Consider the following 20,364-nt stretch of genomic DNA (forward strand, 5'->3'; position numbering starts at 1 on the left):
CTCACAACCGTAGAACATGTGAACCATGCCAGCCACGGACCTCCACATCCGGCTTCTTCACCTGCGGGATCATCCGAGACCAGCCACCAGGACAGCTGATGAAACTGTGGGTTTGCACAACCAAAGAATTTCTGCATAAACTGTCAGAAACCGTCTCAGGGAAGCTGATCTGCGTGCTCGTTATCCTCACCAGGGTCTTGACCTGACTGCAGTTTGGCGTTGTAACCGACTTCAGTGGGCAAATGCTCACCGTCCATGGCCACTGGCACGCTGGAGAAGTGTGCTCTTTGTGGATTAATCCCAGTTTCAACTGTACCTGGCAGATAGCAGAGAACATGTATGGCGTCATGTGGGCGAGCGGTTTGCTGATGTCAATGTTGTGAACAGAGTGCCCCATGGTGGCGGTGGGGTTATGGTATGGGCAGGCATAAGCTACGGACAACAAACACAACTCCATTTTATCGATGGCAATTTGAATTCACAACAAACACTCGAACTGCACAGTTTTATCTCAATCGCTTCATTCAAAGACTCAATCATGGACACCTGACAGTTGTGGCTGCTTTGTGTGATGTATTGTTGTCTCTACCTTCTTGACCTTTGTGCTGTTGTGTGTGCCCAATAATGTTTGTACATTGTTTTGTGCTGCTACCATGTTGTTGTTATGTTGTGTTGCTATCATGCTGTGTTGTCATGTGTTGCTGCCTTACTATGTTGTTGTCGTAGGTCTCCCTTTATGTAGTGTTGTGTTGTCTCTCTTGTTGTGATGTGTGTTTTGTCCTATATTTATATTGTATTTATTTATTTATTTTAATTCCAGGCCCCCATCCCCGCAGGAGGCCTTTTGCCTTTTGGTAGGCCGTCAATATGAATTTGTTCTTAACTGACTTGCCTAGCTAAATAAATAAAAAAATTCACAGAGATTCCATGACGAGATCCTAAATGCCCATTGTCGTGCCATTCTGCGTGGCATTCACCTCATGTTTCAGCATGATAATGCATGGCCCGCAAGAATCTCTACACAACTTCAGGCCACAGTCTGGAACATTGCCCCAGTCCTCTTCAATGGTTGTTTGAAATTGCTGGGTATTGGTGGGAACTGGAACATGCGGTCATACACATCAAGCCAGAGCATCTCAAAACATGCTCAATGAGTATGCAGGCCATGGAAGAACTGGGACATTTTCAGCTGTGGCCAGTGGAATGTTTTCCCACTCCTGTTCAATGACTGTGTGAAGTTGCTGGATATTGACGGGAACTGGAACATGCTGTCATACACGTCGATCCAGAGCATCCCAAACATGCTCAATTGGTGACATGTCTGGTGAGTATGCAGGTTATGGAAGAACTGGGATATTTTCAGCTTTCGGGAATTGTGTAGAGATCCTTGCGGGCCATGCATTATCATGCTGAAACATGAGGTGATGGCGGTAGATGAATGGCACGATAACGGGCCTCGATGATCTCATCACGGTATCGCTGTGCATTCAAATTGCCGTCGATAAAATGCAATTGTGTTCGATGTTAGTAGTTTATGTCTGCCTATACCATAACCCCACCACCACGGGGCACTCTGTTCACAACGTTGACGTCAGCAAACCGCTCGCCCACATGATGCCATACACGCTGTCTGCCATCTTCACGATACAGTTAAAACCGTGATTCATCCGTGAAGACCATACCTCTCTAGCATGCCAGTGGCCATCGAAAGTGAGCATTTTCCCACTGAAGTCGGTTACGACGCCGAAATGCAGTTAGGTTAAGACCCAGGTGAGGACGACAAGCAGGCAGTTGAGCTTCCGAGACAGTTTGTGCAGAAATTCTTTGGTTGTGCAAACCCAGTTTCATCAGCTGTCCAGGTGGCTGATCTCAGATTATCACTCAGGTGAAAAAGCCAGATGTGGAGGTCCTGGGCTGACGTGGTCACACGTGGTCTGCGGTTGTGAGGTCGATTGGACGTACTGCCAAATTCTCTAAAACGACGTAGAGAAAAAAACATTCAAATCTCTGGCAACAGCTCTGGTGGACATTCCTGCAGTCAGCATACCAATTGGGCGCTCACTCAAAACTTGAGACATCTGCGGCCTTGTGTTGTGTGACAAAACTGCACATTTTAGAGTGCCATTTATTGTCCCCAGCACAAGGTGCACCTGTGTAATGAACATGCTGTTTAATCAGCGTATTGCTATGCCACATCTGTCAGATGGATGGATTATCTTGGCAAAGGATAAATGCTCTCTAACAAGGATGTAAAAAAATGAGTGGCCAAATAAGCTTTTTGTACATACAGTGAGGGAAAAAAGTATTTGATCCCCTGCTGATTTTGTACATTTGCCCACTGACAAAGAAATGATCAGTCTATTATTTTAAATGGTAGGTTTATTTGAACAGTGAGAGACAGAATAACAACAACAAAAAATCCAGAAAAACGCATGTCAAAAATGTTATAAATTATTTGCATTTTAAATGAGGGAAATAAGTATTTGACCCCTCTGCAAAACATGACTTAGTACTTGGTGGCAAAACCCTTGTTGGCAATCAAAGAGGTCAGACGTTTCTTGTAGTTGGCCACCAGGTTTGCACACATCTCAGGAGGGATTTTGTCCCACTCCTCTTTGCAGATCTTCTCCAAGTCATTTAGGTTTCGAGGCTGACATTTGGCAACTCGAACCTTCAGCTCCCTCCACAGATTTTCTATGGGATTATGGTCTGGAGACTGGCTAGGCCACTCCAGGACCTTAATGTGCTTCTTCTTGAGCCACTCCTTTGTTGCCTTGGCAGTGTGTTTTGGGTCATTGTCATGCTGGAATACCCATCCATGACCCATTTTCAATGTCCTGGATGAGGGAAGGAGGTTCTCACCCAAGATTTGACGGCACATGGTCCCGTCCATCATCCCTTTGATGCGGTGAAGTTGTCCTGTCCCCTTAGCAGAAAAACACCCCCAAAGCATAATGTTTCCACCTCCATGTTTGACAGTGGGGATGGTGTACTTGGGGTCATAGGCAGCATTCCTCCTCCTCCAAACATGGCGAGTTGAGTTGATGCCAAAGAGCTCCATTTTGGTCTCATCTGACCACAACACTTTCATCCAGTTGTCCTCTGAATCATTCAGATGTTCATTGGCAAACTTCAGACGGGCATGTATATGTGCTTTCTTGAGCAGGGGGACCTTGCGGGCGCTGCAGGATTTCAGTCCTTCACGGCGTAGTGTGTTACCAATTGTTTTCTTGGTGACTATGGTCCCAGCTGCCTTGAGATCATTGACAAGATCCTTACGTGTAGTTCTGGGCTGATTCCTCACCGTTCTCATGATCATTGCAACTCCACAAGGTGAGATCTTGCATGGAGCCCCAGGCCGAGGGAGATTGACAGTTCTTTTGTGTTTCTTCCATTTGCGAATAATCAAACCAACTGTTGTCACCTTCTCACCAAGCTGCTTGGTGATGGTCTTGTAGCCCATTGCAGCCTTGTGTAGGTCTACAATCTTGTCCCTGACATCCTTGGAGAGCTCTTTGGTCTTGGCCATGGTGGAGAGTTTGCAATCTGATTGATTGATTGCTTCTGTGGACAGGTGTCTTTTATGCAGGTAACAAACTGAGATGAGGAGCACTCCCTTTAAGAGTGTGCTCCTAATCTCAGCTCATTACCTGTATAAAAGACACCTGGGAGCCAGACATCTTTCTGATTGAGAGGGGGTCAAATACTTATTTCCCTCATTAAAATGCAAATAATTTTATAACATTTTTGACATGCGTTTTTCTGGATTTTTTGTTGTTGTTATTCTGTCTCTCACTGTTCAAATAAACCTACCATGGGCAAACATACAAAATCAGCAGGGGATCAAATACTTTTTTCCCCTCACTGTATTGAACAATTTCTGGGATCTTTTATTTCAGCTGATGAAACATGGGACCAACACTTTACAAGTTGCATTTGTATTTTTGTTCATTGCATGAACTGTTACTTAGTAAAATCTTTGAAATTGTTGAATGTTGCGATTTTGTTTTTGTTCAGTTGTTCGTGCACACAAAAACATTTCTGGAGGCAAGCCGCCGAAGTCTACGCCCCTTTGTCGGTGATTGGTCAACAGTAGGGATTCTTCAATAAAGTCTTTGTTGTCATTCAACGAGAGACGACTCATTTTCATGCAAATTTTTCCATTGAAGAATACTGCATGAAATATCTTAGGTGTAAAATTGCATGACCAAGATCTCCTCGGCAAAAACGTCAAAATTACAGATTTCTTAGATGAATTCTGAATATTTTGAGTAAGTGTATACTGACTACGGCGTCTCAAAAAGGACAAACACTACTATTGATACTTTTTCTCGTTTTTTGAACGAAGGTCTTTCAAGGGAGTATGCGAGCACACTCGTTCGGGTCAGCCAGCCGAACTGAGGGATGCTGACGCCTTAAGACCACTGGGACATATCAAATCTATTTTGGGAAGCACAGGGTCCATGGGTCCATGCTACATTTGTTCCCATTACCCTTCATGCATGGTTGCAGTCAACTGATTTCTACTGACGTTATGATCCTTCACATTTCCTGACTACAGTAATTAGGGGGACTACGACAATACATCTATTGTTTATTTTTTTTAAATGTTTGGTTGTGTTTTAATTGACTTTTTCCCCCCCCATTCTAGAATCTAAAATGGGGGAGTTTCTATCAGTTAGGCTAGGCTACACACGAAGATGGAGGTGGTATCCCAAAAGGGACCCTATTCCCTATGTAGTGAACTACTTTTGACCAGAGCCCATGGTGCTCTACATAGGGAATAGGGTGCCATTTTGGACACGGTAAAAGTCAGAGTAACATAATGGAATGGCTGCTTCATCAAGGAACAACATCAGAATAATAATGAATAATAATAATAATGATTTTAAATCTCTTAATGAAATCCTTTCTATCCGAACTAAATGTCTTACTGAGAAAGACTTATTCTTACAACAGTCTGTTACGAAGAATGTCGCTTTGGAGTCTGGACAGCTAATTATCTGTAGATGGAATTCACACAATGTGGTGTTTATTAGACACGTCTTTCAGAACTATGTTGATGGTATGTCATACGCCTTAGTAAAACACCCACACACACACACAGAGGAAGAGACAGATATATTCTATCACACCACCAGTATCCATCCTTCAACACGGTCATGCTTCATTTTCCCCCAGCCATCCACCCCCCCCTCCCCCCAAGACATCTGTCTGTCTGTCAAAGAAATAGGAACATAAATATCTTCTCTTCCTTGCCGAGTCGAAACACCGCCCGACCGTGTGTGTGTGTGCTCTGAAGGATGCACCTCTCCCTGCCCTCGCTGTATCAGACGCACAGTCACGCGAAGAGCGCTGGGGGGTTTGGAGGGGGGTGATTTGGAGAAAACGGCGAAGCAGCACCCCATCCAAAATCAACATTACTTCAAACATGAGGTCATCTAAACATCTGTCTACAGCATGTCCGCCGGGAGTTCAATCAAAGCGCCCGCTAAAACATGTACAATTGTTTCTGGAAATAAATATTAGGCCTACAGTAATTCAGCTCTGATTATGGCAGGCAATCCAATCGCAAACCTGGTCTAGCCTAGAAGTGTAAGGAAAATGAACGCTCATTTGTAATGGACTCTCTCTTCGTCATCCTCATGGAGTTCCACCACTCACTTTGATTGGTTCTATTTATTTTATTTCCCCTTTTCTTCTTTATTTAAACGAAGTGGGATTTATTTGTTCGATGCCGCCTCATGTTAGGTTCACAGTTTAAAACCAATTCAAATGGAGAGAGTTGCAGTATGTTTTAAGTAAGATTCTGACAGTCTACTACACGGACGTCGTCTGGGAGTGTATCTAATCATACTTAGGGTGTCTGTCTAGTATCGACACACTCCATTTGCTAAGGAAGGATTGGTTTACCCAGCCGGTAACAAAAACTGAAAATGTTATGAAGTTACACTTTCAAGTGGGAAGGAAAAGGAAATAATCAATACTAGAATAACACAAATAGCAGCTGACCATTTTTTCAGAAATATGAGGAGTTATTCACAGGTAAAGCATTCATTTTTGGGGGCAACATATCTACTTCTCTTAAAACATCAATATTTGATCTATAATATCAGCAGTATTTCTCACATCATACATTTGCAATACTTCACATCAGACAAAAGTCAATGTAATTTTGCAATGTGTATAAGCACGAAAATGATCCTGAACACACACACACACACACACACACACACACACACACACACACACACACACACACACACACACACACACACATATAGCCGCTATATGCTACAGACATCCACGTAGTGTTACACTTGCAAGCCAAACTCAGGTTAAGAATCAGCAGAAAGTTATACTGTACCCTCCTGTTGAAAAGTGAAAGAGTAGGTAATTGCTGCCCCATTGTGGTGAAAAGACTGAATTGAAACCATGCCACTTCCAGTTAATTCTTCAGGATTGGTGGGTCCCCTGCGGGATGGTTGAGCTAACGTAGGCTAATGTGATTAGCATGAGGTTGTTAAAGTAAGAAGAACATTTCCCAGGACATAGACATATCTGATATTGGCAGAAAGATTAAATTCTTGTTAATCTAACTGCACTGTCCAATTTACAGTAGCTATTACAGTGAAAGAATACCATGCTATTGTTTGAGGAGAGTGCACAGTTTTGAACATGAAAAGTTATTAATAAACAAATTAGGCACATTTGGGCAGTCTTGATACAACATTTGGAACAGAAATGCAAACTTTGCACATACACTGCTGCCATCTAGTGGCCAATATCTAAATTGCGCCTGGCCTGGAATAATACATTATGGCCTTTCTCTTGCATTTCAAAAATGATGGTGCAAATAAAAAATAAAAATAACGGTTGGCTTTTCCTTTTATTATCTTTACCAGATCTATTGTGTTATATTCTCCTATATTCCTTTCACATTTCCAAACTTCAAAGTGTTTCCTTTCAAATGGTACCAAGAAAATGCATATCCTTGCTTCAGGGCCTGAGCTACAGGCAGTTAGATTTGGGTGTGTCATTTTAGGCGAAAATTGAAAAAAAGGGGCCGATCCTATGCGAAATGCCGTTGCCACAAGCAGCACTGCAGAGATTGCGATGAGCAAGATGCAAGACTTTGCTCTCACACAGTCAAACACATGTGCAGAGAGGTTCCCTTCACGCTGCTACAACATGCTAGCTATGGGACCAAAACAGCAGAGAAGCTTAGCCACGCATCTCAACGCTCTTAGTTGTTGCAGAAATTGACCCACTACTGCTGTTTACTTTGTGCATGTACGTCATCTTGCTGAGTCTACCTTTAAGTCCATCTATGTGTGAAATGCACTGCCTGCCTCACTTTGAAAAACTACTACATCCCCCACCTCTGAAGAAATATGATTTCAACATCAATCTTCATCGTTGAACAGAGTGATTATTCTCAAATTTCATTAATATGATAGAATTTAACTTTATTGTCCATCCAAGAATGGATATTTTTCTTTGGCGTCACCGTACAAGAATAAAGCAATCACATACACATAGAAACCAGTCAGCCTTGTACAAACAAGTAGAGGACATTGACACATTCAGAACTAGCCACTGCCCTTATTGGAAGGATTATTATTTATCCACTATTGAGGCATCAAAGTTGCACATGATACATACTGTGGGGGTGGCACAATAATCCTATCATTGATCATTTGGGGGGGGTCATCTTCCTCTTCAAGTAGATAGGCCTACAGTTTGTTTACCCATTTTTACATGAAAAAAAGTAATGTTGGTAATTTCTCAACAAGGACAGTAATCATTATGCGAGTAGTAGGACACTGTCGAGAAGGGAAGCATCATTTCCTAAAGTTCCAAGCTGTCAAAACCATTCGGGGTGCCACCAAAGCTGTTTTGTATTTATTAGATTGACCTATTATGATATATTATACCAGTAAGCTCAAAATAATTTTCAGCAAAAATGAAAATGATGACAAGCATAGCAATTAATTGTTACCCAAAAATCCATAAGTCACCGCCCTGATGATACTGTGAATCAATGAATGAAGAAACTAACCACATTACTCAGTTACTATGCAAACCAACGAGAGGCTGAGCTCTGTCTGACTGTTGACCTCAGCCTTCAAAAGTTCAAAATAACCAAAGCATGTCCAGACTGAACAGAGAGACAAAAGTACCAAAGTCCACACACATGCAGATTGTAAAGAGCACCAAAGCCAAGGTAGATTTACTCAATTTATAGTATACACTACTCACACACACTGACCGGGCCGGGTTGCGCATAAATAAACACTGGTCTCCGCTCCAACCTCGTTAACAGGGAAGTAAGGATGGTAACAATACACACACACACACACGGAAACATCCACACACAGGCACATACAGGCCTAAGGAAGGTGAGGAGGGGAAACACTGCAGTCATTGATTTTACACAAGGTGCAGAAGTGCAGCCTCCTAGAACCCAGATCCTGTCTCTCTAAGTCCTCTAGCTTCCTCAAAGATAGTTCCAAGACTCCAGCCCCTGGAGGAAGGAGAACAGGCCAGGACATATTACAGTGCATTCTGAAAGTACTGTATTCAGACCCCTAGACTTTTTCCACATTTTGTTACATTACAGCCTTATTCTAAAATGTATTAAATTGTTGTTTTAATTCATCAGTCTACACACAATACCCATAATGACAAAGCAAAAACAGGTTCAGAATTTTTTTGTTAATTTATACAATTTTGAAATATAACATTTACATAAGTACTCAGACCCTTTACTTAAGTACTTTGTTGAAACATCTTTGGCAGCGATTACAGCCTCAGGTCTTTTGGGGTATGACACTACAAGCTTGGCATATCTGTATTTGGGGAGTTTCCTGTGTTCTTCTCCGATGATCCTCTAGCTCTGTCAGTTTGGATGGGGAGCATCGCTGCACAGCTATTGTCGGGTCTCTCCAGAGAGGTTCGATCGGGTTCAAGTCCGGGCTCTGACTGGGCCACTCAAGGACATTCAGAGACTTGTCCCAAAGCCACTCCTGCGTTGTCCTGTTGGAAGGTGAACATTTGTCCAAGTCTGAGGTCCTGAGCACTCTGGAGCAAGTTCATCAAGGAAATATGTCTACATTGCTCTGTTCATCTTTCCCTCGATCCTGACTAGTCTACCAGTCCCTGCTGCTGAAAACCATCCCCACAGCATGATGCTGCCACCACCATGCTTCACCGTAGGGATGGTGCCAGGTTTCCTCCAGACGTGACGATTGGCATTCCTTCCAAAGAGTTCAATCTTGCTTTCATCAGACTAGAGAATCTTGTTCCTCATGGTCTGAGTCCTTTATGTGCCTTTTGGCAAACTCCAAGCAGGCTGTCATGTGCCTTTTACTGAGGAGTGGCTTCCGTCTGACCACTCTACCATAAAGGCCTGTATACTGTCCTCCGTATGCGTTACTGTGCATATTTTGACAGTAGGATTAACTCCTTCACATAACCCTCAAAGCATGATCTCCATGTTCACAAGATCTATTGAGTTGAAACAGTGTGAAACTGAAACAAAGACAACAATGTCTGCATAAAAAAAATGTCATCTGTCCTAAAATACAAACTAGATATGAACTTAACCTGATATTTTGCTCACACTGACAACTAGCAAAAGCTAGGCTAACATAGCATAGCAGTGAAGCTAGTGCTGTCCATCTATTCCAAAAAGTAAACATACACATCCAAATTCCACAAATAATGCTCTGAAACTAAAGATATGCAAAAGGACTGAAAATACTAATTGGCAAGGCTTCCACAAAGCAGACAACTGAAACAGAGCACATTGAACTCTACATGAGGCAACAATGACCCAACTTCCTCCTAACAGGTCACATGACAGGTCATTTTCTAGCTAAAGGAAAATACTCCAGATCAACAATAGGGGGAGCCAAATTTAAGGTAAGTAATATAAGTAAGTATTATAACTAAAACAGAACAGTCTGATTGGTGGAGTGCTGCAGAGATGATTGTCCTTCTGGAAGGTTCTCTGATCTCCACAGAGGAACTCTGGAGCTCTGTCATAATGACCATCGGATTCTTGTTCACCTCCCTGACCAAGGCCCTTCTCCCCCGATTGCACAGTTTGGCCGGTCAGCCAGCTCTAGGAAGAGTCTTGGTGGTTCCAAACTTCTTCCATTTAAGAATAGGGCTCCCGAGTGGCGCAGCGGTCTAAGGCACTGCATCTCAGTGCAAGAGGCGTCACTACAGTCCCTGGTTCGAATCTGGCTGTGATTGGTCACATCTGGCCGTGATTGGGAGTCCCATAATTGGCACAGTGTCGTCCGGGTTTGGCCGGGGTAGGCCATCATTGTAAATAAGAATTTGTTCTTAACTGACTTGCCTAGTTAAATGTAAAAAAAAAAAAGAAGAATGATGAGGCCACTGTGTTCTTGGGGACCTTCAATGGTGCAGACATTTTTTGGTACCCTTCCCAAGATCTGTACTTCGACACAATCCTGTATTGGAACTCTACGGACAATTCCTTCGACCTCATGGCTTCGTTTTTGCTCTGACATGCACTGTCAACTGTGGTACTGGGCAGTCTGTGCATATTTGCAAACAACAGCTGGTGCACGAAATCTAAGGAAGTCTCTAGATTTTGCTTGCCTGAAGTAGAGTATCTTATGATAAGCTGTAGACCACACTATTTGCCAAGAGAGTTTTCATCTATACTTTTCGTGGCTGTTTATTTACCACCACAGACAGATGCTGGCACTAAGACTGCACTCAGTCAGCTGTATAAGGAAATAAGCAAACAGGAAACCGCTCACCCAGAGGCGACGCTCCTAGTGGCCGGGGACTTTAATGCAGGGAAACTTAAATCAGTTTTTCCTAATTTCTATCAACATGTTAAATGCGCAACCAGAGGGGAAAAAAATTATAGATCCCCTGTACTCAACACAGAGACGCATACAAAGCTCTCCCTCGCCCTCCATTTGGTAAATCTGACCACAATTCTATCCTCCTCATTCCTGCTTACAAGCAAAAATTAAAGCAGGAAGCACCAGTGACTCGGTCTATAAAAAAGTGGTCAGATGAAGCAGATGCTAAACTACAGGACTATGCTGGAATGGTCCAAACACACCAAAAGGCACTACAGGGAAGTGCGTACGGCCCAGTACATCACTGGGGAAAGCTTCCTGCCATCCAGGACCTATATACCAGGCGGTGTCAGAGGAAGGCCCTAAAAATTGTCAAAGACCCCAGCCACCCCAGTCATAGACTGTTCTCTCTGCTACCGCATGGCAAGCGGTACCAGAGCTCCAAGTCTAGGACCAAAAGGCTTCTCAACAGCTTTTACCCCCAAGCCATAAGACTCCTGAACAAGTAATCAAATGGCTATTCGGACTATTTGCATTGTCCCGCCCCACCAACCCCTCTTTTACGCTGCTTCTACTCTCTGTTTATCATATATGCATAGTCACTTTAACTATACATTCATGTACATACAACCTCAATTAGCCCGACTAACCGGTGCCCCCGCACATTGGCTACCCGGACTATCTGCATTGTGTCCCGCCACCCACCACCTGCCAACCCCTCTTTTACGCTACTGCTACTCTCTGTTTATCATACAGTTGTGGCCAAAAGTTTTGAGAATGACACAAATATTAATTTCCACAAAGTTTGCTGCTTCAGTGTCTTTAGATATTTTTGTCAGATGTTACTATGGAATAATGAAGTATAATTACAAGCATTTCATAAGTGTCAAAGGCTTTTATAGACAATTTCATGAAGTTGATGCAAAGAGTCAATATTTGCAGTGTTGACCCTTCTTTTTCAAGACCTCTGCAATCCGCCCTGGCATGCTGTCAATTAACTTCTGGGCCACATCCTGACTGATGGCAGCCCATTCTTGCATAATCAATGCTTGGAGTTTGTCAGAATTTGTGGGGTTTTGTTTGTCCACCCGCCTCTTCAGGATTGACCACAAGTTCTCAATGGGATTAAGGTCTGGGGAGTTTCCTGGCCATGGACCCAAAATATCGATGTTTTGTTCCCCGAGCCACTTATTTATCACTTTTGCCTTATGGCAAGGTGCTCCATCATGCTGGAAAAGGCATTGTTCATCACCAAACTGTTCCTGGATGGTTGGGAGAAGTTGCTCTCAGAGGATGTGTTGGTATCATTCTTTATTCATGGCTGTGTTCTTAGGCATAATTGTGAGTGAGCCCACTCCCTTGGCTGAGAAGTAACCCCATACATGAATGGTCTCAGGATGCTTTACTGTTGGCATGATACAGGACTGATGGTAGCGCTCACCTTGTCTTCTCCAGACAAGATTTTTTCCGAATGGCCCAAACAATCGGAAAGGGGATTCATCAGAGAAAATGACTTTACCCCAGTCCTCAGCAGTCCAATCCCTGTACCTTTTGCAGAATATCAGTCTGTCCCTGATGTTTTTCCTGGAGAGAAGTGGCTTCTTTTCTGCCCTTTTTGACACCAGGCCATCCTCCAAAAGTCTTCGCCTCACTGTGCGTGCAGATGCACTCACACCTGCCTGCTGCCATTCCTGAGCAAGCTCTGTACTGGTGGTGCCCCGATCCCGCAGCTGAATCAACTTTAGGAGACGGTCCTGGCGCTTGCTGGACTTTCTTGGGCACCCTGAAGCCTTCTTCACAACAATTGAACCGCTCTCCTTGAAGTTCTTGATGATCCAATAAATGGTTGATTTAGGTGCAATCTTACTGGCAGCAATATCCTTGCCTGTGAAGCCCTTTTGTGCAAAGCAATGATGACGGCACGTGTTTCCTTGCAGGTAACCATGGTTGAAAGAGGAAGAACAATGATTCCAAGCACCACCCTCCTTTTGAAGCTTCCAGTCTGTTATTTGAACTCAATCAGCATGACAGAGTGATCTCCAGCCCTGTCCTCGTCAACACTCACACCTGTGTTAACGAGAGAACCACTGACACGATGTCAGCTGATCCTTTTGTGGCAGGGCTGAAATGCAGTGGAAATATTTTGGGGGGATTCAGTTCATTTGCATGGCAGAGGGACATTGCAATTAATTGCAATTCATCTGATCACTCTTCATAACACTCTGGAGTATATGCAAATTGTCATCATACAAACTGAGGCCGCAGACTTTGTGAAAATGTATATTTGTGTCATTCTCAAAACCTTTGGCCACGACTGTATATGCATAGTCACTTTAGCCATACTTACATGTACATACTACCTTAATTAGCCCAACTACTGTTATTTTCCACTGTTGTTTTTATTTCTTTACTTATCTATTGTTCACATAATACCTATTTTTAACTTAAAAATTGCACTGTTGGTTAGGACATAAGTAAGAATTTCACTGTTGTATTCGGTGCACGTGACAAATAAACTTTGATTTGATTGATGTGCCTTTCTAAATCATAGCAAAGGGTCTGAATACTTATGTAAATAAGGCATCTGCTTTTTTATGCTTAATACCTTTGCAAGCATTTCTAAAAACCTATTTTCATTCTGTCATTATGGGGTATTGTGTGTAGTTTGAGGATTTTTCCCCCCATAAATTTTAGAATAAGGCTGTAATGTAACAAAATGTGGAAAAAGTGAAGGGGTCTGAATACTTTCCGAATGCACTGTATTTATCTTACAATTGACTTCAGGTGTGTGAGTTTTATTGTCTGTTCAAGGTCAGTGGCCTCTGGGCATCCAGCCAATTTAAGAGTTCAGGCCAGGTGCTTCGTTCTTTAGTCCCTATCAGAACAAAATCCCTTGTTTTGCTTGAACTGGCTGTAACCTATTCCTTGAGACCCAGCAACGGCAAACAAAATCTAGGAGGACAACTGCATCAGGTGGCACATCAAATCACACATCAATGGTCTCCACAAAACCTAAAAAAAAATTGAATCAAATGAGCCTACACAGAGCCGCCAGAAAACGTGTGGCGAGATAGCACTCGCCCCAGTACTTTTCAATCTGGTCACTTTCAAGCAGCAGCAACAAACCCGTTTACCAGACATATTCATTAGTTCACATCATAGAACTTTTTTGAAAAACTTACGTCAACTGAGAAGAATGCAGGAGTTTCTTATTAGACAGGTTTACACAGTACCTCCCCCAATTTCAGCCTGTTTGCCTCTATTTTGTCTTGCGAATGCAACCCTATCCCTGGGATTTCACACTGTCACAGTGGTCTTCTAGCTACAGCCTACAGAGCCTCATCAACCACACCTCTCAACAAATAAATGTAGTTGCACCAGCACCTCATTGTTTGACTCTGCAGTCTGCACGTGGTTTCTTTCATCGCTCACGCTCTTCTCCTGCCTGGTTGCTTGCCTCATGAGAGAGTGAACACACATTTTAAATGGAAAACAAGGTATGTGTAAATAAAAGTAGCTAATAAAAGCAGTTTAGTCATCCTCTAAAACTAGCTACATTGATGCAATCTATAGCTAGCTAACAAAACTACTAATGTTAGCTTTAGTAGCCTAGCTACAGTAGATAGATAGCTAGCTAGCTAACATTAGCTAGCTAGGTTGTTCCAATCATGCAGCAATCAGCTAACATTAATAACTTCGATTCACTGAATAAATGTGTTTGGAACAGGATAAAGAAGGCGAAACGATCGGATTCTGCTACCCAAGGCTAAGGGATAGTGACGTTCCTGAAAAAGGTTAGTCAGACAGTTTGTTAGTCCAGTAATGTTGGAATATTATTTTATTTTTTACTGCAGGTGATCATTCACAAAATGTTTGTGGTGCACTATCTTAAAAGCAAAAAAATTCCACCACAGAGCAGTCTATATAGACAATATGAACACGTTTGTACAACTATAACAGATGGATGGCTAATGCAGAAAGAGAGAATATATGTATTCTAGCACCACCATAACCTTCACAACTAGAGACAGGCAGCTTGCAAAGTCTACTGTGTATAGTGTTAAATGTAACCCTGCCTTACATAAAGCTTACAGACTGAATAATTACAGAAGAGCACTGTATTCAGATGAACAAATAATAGTTTATGACATACAATTCAAATAGTTCACAATGTAGAAAAGTGTGTCTTTTTTATTTTTGAAGGTCCACTGTTTAACATTGTGTGTATAGAGTGAAATTGATATTTAAATACATTGTAACCATTCTTTGCATAACTCTCAGCCCTGATATAGTACTTCACTAAACTACAGAGTATGTTGCCCATTGAAGTAGTTGTTTCTGGCTCATTTGATATCCAATTCAGAATGAATAATAACGAGGTTTGTGGTAGTTTGAAAGGGTTTCATGCACCTTTGGCCAGGAGTGTTTCCAATTCACATGACCCGACAAGAAAACTCCCAACCCTATAATCATAGCACAGATTAAAAGGGAAGCAAGCTATCTATAATAATAATAATAATAATATTTTGTCATAGTCTATGAATAGGACCCAGAGTTTTACCTGACCAGATCATTAGATCAGAAAAAACTCCAGGCCCCAGAAAAGACAAGTACACATTTTGCCACACCACTTTGGAACCTGTGGTGCCACCTCTGTGCCTATAACAACATAAGCTACACACAGAACAAATAGGCTACAATATATAGATTAGAGTGTAAAGAATATTTTCAGTATTTCTGCATCTATTTCAATCAATAATGAAATCCTATTAATTCATCCAAAAATTCTAGACTACAATTAAAGGAAAAATCAACCCAAAACCACTCATTACTTTAATTTACAGTGTTAAATAACACCAACATGTGAGAACAATATTTTTGTTGCGAAAATATGTTTCATTTTGGCATTATAGTAAGGTTTGTAGCAACATGGAGAATCAGTCTAGTGAGAGCGACTGTCACAGTGCTACGTCATACCGGATGGATTTCTGCATGCTTGAAATGGCAATAACTCAGATAAACAGGGAATCAATAGAACCATAGTTTGGGGGTGATGAGGGTGGGGGAGAGAGTATGTCCGCTAATAGAGGACTATTAAAGGCCCAGTGTACTACTTTAGTGAGAATATATATATATATATATATATATATATTCTCACTAAAGTAGTACACTGGGCCTTTAATAGTGTGTATATATATATATATATATATATATAAAAATTCTAGGCACACTTAACCAGCATGGCTACCACAGCATTCTGCAGCGATACACCATCCCATCTGGTTTGCGCTTAGTGGGACTATCATTTATTTTTCAACAGGACAATGACCCAACACACCTCCAGGCTGTGTAAGGGCTATTTGACCAAGAAGGAGAGTGATGGAGTGCTGCATCAGATGACCTGGCCTCCACAATCACCCAACCTCAACCCAATTAAGATGGTTTGGGATGAGTTGGACCGCAGAGTGAAAGAAAAGTAGCCAACAAGTGCTCAGCATTTGTGGGAACTCCTTCAAGACTGTTGGAAAAGCATTCCAGGTGAAGCTGGTTGAGAGAATCCCAAGATTGTGCAAAGCTGTCAAAGGCAAAGGGTGGCTACTTTGAAGAATCTCAAATGTATTTTCGTTACTACATGATTACACGTGTTATTTCATAGTACTGATGTCTCAACTATTATTTTACCTGGTAGAAAATAGTCAAAATAAAGAAAAACGCTTGAATGAGTACGTGAGTCCAAACTTTTGACTGGTACTGTACAGTTGAAGTTTACATACACCTTAGCCAAATACATTTAAACTCAGTTTTTCACAATTCCTGACATTTAATCCAAGTAAAAATTCCCTGTCATTGGTCAGTTAGGATCACCACTTTATTTTAAGAATGTGAAATGTCAGAATAATAGTAGAGAGAATGATTTATTTCAGCTTTTATTTCTTTCATCACATTCCCAGTGGGTCAGAAGTTTACATACACTCAATTAGTATTTGGTAGCATTGCCTTTAAATTGTTTAACTTGGGTCAAACGTTTCGGGTAGTCTTCCACAAACTTCCCACAATAAGTTGGGTGAATTTTGGCCTATTCCTCCTGACAGAGCTGGTGTAACTGAGTCAGGTTTGTAGGCTTCCTTGCTCGCACACGCTTTTTCAGTTCTGCCCACACATTTTCTATAGGATTGAAGTCAGGGCTTTGTGATGGCCACTCCAATACCTTGACTTTGTTGTCCTTAAGCCATTTTGCCACAACTTTGGAAGTATGCTTGTGGTCATTGTCCATTTGGAAGACCCATTTGCGACCAAGCTTTAACTTTCTGACTGATGTCTTGGGATGTTGCTTCAATATATCCACATAATTTTCCTACCTCATGATGCCATCTATTTTGTGAAGTGCACCAGTCCCTCCTGCAGCAAAGCACTCCCACAACATGATGTTGCCACCCCCGTGCTTCACGGTTGTGATGGTGTTCTTTGGCTTGCAAGCCTCCCCCTTTTTCCTCCAAACATAACAATGGTCATTATGGTCAAACAGTTCTATTGTTGTTATATCAGGCCAGAGGACATTTTTTCAAAAAGTACACTCTTTGTTCCCATGTGCAGTTGCAAACCGTAGTCTGGGTTTTTTATGGCGGTTTTGGAGCAGTGGCTTCTTCCTTACTGAGGGGCCTTTCAGGTTATGTCGATATAGGACTCATTTTACTGTGGATTTAGATACTTTTGTACCGGTTTCCTCCAGCATCTTCACAAGGTCCTTTGCTGTTGTTCTGAGATTTATTTGCACTTTTCGCACCAAAGTACGTTCTTCTCTAGGAGACAGAACGCGTGTCCTTCCTGAACGGTATGACGGCTGCATGGTCCCATGGTGTTTATACTTGCGTACTATTGTTTGTACAGATGAACGTGGTACCTTCAGGCATTTTGGAAATTGCTCCCAAGGATGAACCAGACTTGTGGACGTCTACAATTGTTTTCTGAGGTTTTGGCTGATTTCGTTTGATTTTCCCATGATGTCAAACAAAGAGGCACTGAGTTTGAAGGTAGGCCTTGAAATACATCCACAGATACACCTCCAATTGACTCAAATTATGTCAATTAGCCTATCAGAAGCTTCTAAAGACATTACATAATTTTCTAGAATATTCCAAGTTGTTTAAAGGCACAGTCAACTTAGTGTATGTAATCTTCTGACCCACTGGAATTGTGATACAGTGAATTATAAGTGAAATAATCTGTCTGTAAACAATTGTTGGAAAAATGACTTGTGTCATGCACAAAGTAGATGTCCTAACCGACTTGCCAAAACTATAGTTTGTTAACAAGACATTTGTGGAGTGGTTGAAAAACAAGTTAAATGACTCCAACCTAAGTGTATGTAAACTTCCGACAACTGTGTGTGTGTGTGTGTGTGTGTGTGTGTGTGTGTGTGTGTGTGTGTGTGTGTGTGTGTGTGTGTGTGTGTGTGTGTGTGTGTGTGTGTGTGTGTGTGTGTGTGTGTGTGTGTGTGTATGTATGTATGTATGTATGTATGTATGTATATATATATATATATATATATATATATATATATATATATATATATATATATATTTTGGGGGGGGGGGTGGTTTGATTGAATTCTAGAGGCGTTGACGGGAGGGGGACTTGCAAGATCACATTTTCATAAACCAACAAGCAGCCGCATACAGAACGTGGAAAGGAATGCGGAACCCGATGCGGACAGTAATGTTTTCAGAAGACATATAAAAAAGGACACCATCCGGTACAGAACAGTTTGAATAGTTCAGAGTTCATCACAACAATTATATAACTTCTTGAATTACGTCTACAGTAAAAACAACTATTCAGATCGTGGGAACATTGCTTTCCATAATGTCTAAAACTGACATTCTACAGTAGGCATGTAGGAAAATTAACTTAAACAAGCGCAGTCGATTGTTCATTTGAACCATACAACCGACTGTGGACAATATTTGATATACTAAAAGTGTTACTAACCTAAAGTTAGTCTTACCTGCTGATCCACCGGCAATGATCTGGTGAGATGCCTCCCGTAATAAACCTTGCTTTTTGGGGGATGTCATCTTGTTTCGCTAGTCTGCCTGCAAAAGCACACATCACATGAGTTCACTGAAATACCTTCCAGATAAACGCAATACAAAATCTACAGTCAGTTCATTTCAACGTGGTGAAATAACATTTGTGTAACTATGACCTAGTGTATTTTCTGGGATGACCAAAGTGTCGAGTATGTCCCAAACAAGGGCAACTGGAATTTCAGAGGCTATTTAAACTTCGGGTTTACCTGTTAGTGAATGAGTAATGACAGCTAGGGCATATTCATTACACCGATTCTGTTGAAAAACGTGTTTTAAACGGAAGTACACGGAACGAAACGGGGAGGGACCTACCTGCATTTATCCAATAGAAACTCTTTGGACATATGCCGCCGCTTGTCAATTTCGCTTCGAGCGTAACGTTGAACAGCGCAACAGCAAAATTATGAATTTCCGAGTTGTGTAGCCCATAGAGATAGATAGAGAACTCATTTGTAACTGTGCCAGAATGGGTATCGGGAGGGATCAGCCAATGAAGTTGAAAGTCCCACCCAGTTGGCTACGTTAAAATGGAAGCCCTAAATGGCGCTAAAATAGTATTTTGTCCACAAGAGGCCTCTATCATTCTCTATGGTGTAGCCTTACTAGACACTCCGTTTAATTTTAACCTTGACGATGATACGGTAGTGGTGCATGATGCAACAGCATAGCCTACAAGAAAAACTCAAAACATATGAACTCAAGTTTAAGTTATAGGCTATGCAAAAAATAATGCCATGATATTTGTTATAGAGCCCACCGCGGAGGTCATAATACCCAGAAAACCTAGCGGTCAAACAAAGAAATGGTTCCAATCGTTTTTCCACAATAATTTTTTCCCATATGGAATTTTAGAAACAGTTAAAATAATAGCTGTGTTTCGTGTAGGCTTGCCCTGGCTTCGCCATCTGACAGTCCGACACACAAATCTGGGTTTGGAGGATGCCAGGCATAGTGCCAACTAAAGTTTGGTGGATGAAGAATAATGCAGGTTAAGTGTGCCTTGAATTCTAAATAAATCACAGACAGTGTCACCAGCAAAGCACCCCCACACCTCCTCCTCCATGCTTCACGGTGGGAACCACACATGTGGAGAGCATCCATTCACCTACTCTGCGTCCCACAAAGACACGGTGGTTGGAACCAAAAATCTAAAATCTGGACTCATCATACCAAAGGACAGATGTACATAGGGCCACAGCCTCTAAGGTGCAGGGTTGAGTTACCAGGTGGTAGCCAGCTAGTGACAGTGACTACGTTCAGGGCAGGGTACTGGGTGGAGGCCGGTTAGTGATGGATATTTACATGTAACAGTCTGATGGCCTTGAGATTGAAAAACAGTTTTGATGCACCTGTACTGACCTCGCCTTCTGGATGATAGCGAGGTGAACAGGCCGTGGCTCAGGTAGCTGAGGTCCTTGATTATC

At 42.0% G+C, this 20,364-nt stretch overlaps 2 long non-coding RNA genes across 2 annotated transcripts; one reads left to right on the forward strand and one right to left on the reverse strand.

Moving 5' to 3' along the window:
• Nucleotides 1-14,093: 14,093 nt before the first annotated feature.
• Nucleotides 14,094-14,753, forward strand: LOC115172277 (uncharacterized). The gene is made up of 2 exons (XR_003871414.1): nucleotides 14,094-14,347; nucleotides 14,578-14,753. It is a non-coding gene; the product is annotated as an uncharacterized LOC115172277 (long non-coding RNA).
• A 3,681-nt stretch (nucleotides 14,754-18,434) lies between these two features.
• On the reverse strand, nucleotides 18,435-19,146 carry LOC115172276 (uncharacterized). The gene is made up of 2 exons (XR_003871413.1): nucleotides 19,057-19,146; nucleotides 18,435-18,943 (listed from the first exon to the last, which is right to left on the reverse strand). It is a non-coding gene; the product is annotated as an uncharacterized LOC115172276 (long non-coding RNA).
• Nucleotides 19,147-20,364: the final 1,218 nt, after the last annotated feature.

Source organism: Salmo trutta, chromosome 33 (genome assembly GCF_901001165.1).
Source record: "Salmo trutta chromosome 33, fSalTru1.1, whole genome shotgun sequence".
Lineage (NCBI taxonomy): Eukaryota > Metazoa > Chordata > Actinopteri > Salmoniformes > Salmonidae > Salmo > Salmo trutta.